Below are 712 nucleotides of genomic sequence, written 5' to 3' on the forward strand. Positions count from 1 at the left end.
ACCGCGTGGCCTCCTGACTGACAGCAGCTCCTGGACACCCGGGGCCTTTATGCCAGGGCAGGACATTCTCAGGACAGGAGTCACTGTGGGGAGGGCAGGAGGGGCGGAGGGGTAAGTGCCTGGGGGAAGTTGGTGTGGCCGGGAGGAGCTGAAGCAATCAGTTTGAGCATCTGCCTACTCAGCAGCAGGGCCGGCTGCAATGTGTGGAGTGTGCCGTGGCCGAGGGGCCAGCTGGCCGGCCGGCTCCGGCTCCTCGTTGCCTAACCTGGAACCAAGGCGCTCTGCCCCAGCGGCCGCCCACTCTGGGGCAGCCACTCTCACCACGGGGCCCAGTCACCTGGCTCCCTCACTCTCCTGCCTTCCCCAGTATTGGCGTGTCTGACACCCCGTCCTCTCTCCACGCACAGATGTGGGCATTTCAACTTGCCCTCAGGTACCGGCTGCAGCCCCTGCCCCACCTGGGATCCCACCCACAGCTCCTGGATCCGGCCCTTTCCTGGGGACCCATCACTCAGCTTCCAGTCTCCTCCTCCCTCCCCCCCTCCTGCTGTCACAGCCCAGGTCCCATGCCTGCCACACTCCTATGCTGTGTTCCAGCAGTGAGTGGGCCTTCGAAGTCTGCACTCCAAAACCAGCCCCCTGATCTCTCCCTTCTGGGGGGCTCCAGGGACAGCATGTGGGCGCTGGACGCCAGGGCCTCAGTCTGGGGACC

This window comes from Bison bison, unplaced genomic scaffold, assembly GCF_000754665.1.
Source record: "Bison bison bison isolate TAMUID 2011002044 unplaced genomic scaffold, Bison_UMD1.0 scf7180017862790, whole genome shotgun sequence".
NCBI lineage: Eukaryota > Metazoa > Chordata > Mammalia > Artiodactyla > Bovidae > Bison > Bison bison.